General features: G+C 34.6%; 1 protein-coding gene across 1 annotated transcript in view; it reads left to right on the top strand.

Annotated features, from left to right (window-relative positions):
- LOC139028576 (unconventional myosin-IXAa-like) overlaps positions 1-592 on the top strand; it is a 123303-nt gene that overhangs the window by 3376 nt on the left and 119335 nt on the right. The window lies entirely within an intron of this gene.

Consider the following 592-nt stretch of genomic DNA (forward strand, 5'->3'; position numbering starts at 1 on the left):
TTGCTGTAATTAACGACTGTTGACAGTGAGAGGACGTTTCTTTTTTTGCTGAGTTAAAGTGACTACACTGTGGGTCGTGTGAGCAGCAGAAATGTATTAACATAACAGCACATAAGATTTTTAAGTCCTGTTACCATGCAGAACCGACCAATCGGTGAGCAGTAGAATTAGCTCGACACCCAGTTGGGGATTACCAGGAAGTATGAAATTAAATCAGATTAGTTCCCCCCCTCAAATGCAGCTGTTTACAGTACAGACCATTATAAAGACCATTTTACAGACTATTTTAAAGACCATTATAAAGACTATTTTACAGACCATTATAAAGACTATTTTACAGACCATTATAAAAACTATTTTACAGACCATTTTACAGACCATTTTACAGACCATTTTAAAGACCATTTTAAAGATCATTTTAAAGACCATTTTAAAGACCATTTTAAAGACCATTATAAATACTATTATAAAAACCATTACATAGACCATTACATAGACCATTATAAAGATCATTATAAAGGAGGTAACTGACAAAAATAGCTATTAGCCGCCCCACTCCCATAATCCCAGTGGATGGATGAGTGTCAGAATG

This window comes from Salvelinus sp. IW2-2015, linkage group LG13 (genome assembly GCF_002910315.2).
Source record: "Salvelinus sp. IW2-2015 linkage group LG13, ASM291031v2, whole genome shotgun sequence".
Taxonomy (NCBI): Eukaryota; Metazoa; Chordata; class Actinopteri; order Salmoniformes; family Salmonidae; genus Salvelinus; species Salvelinus sp. IW2-2015.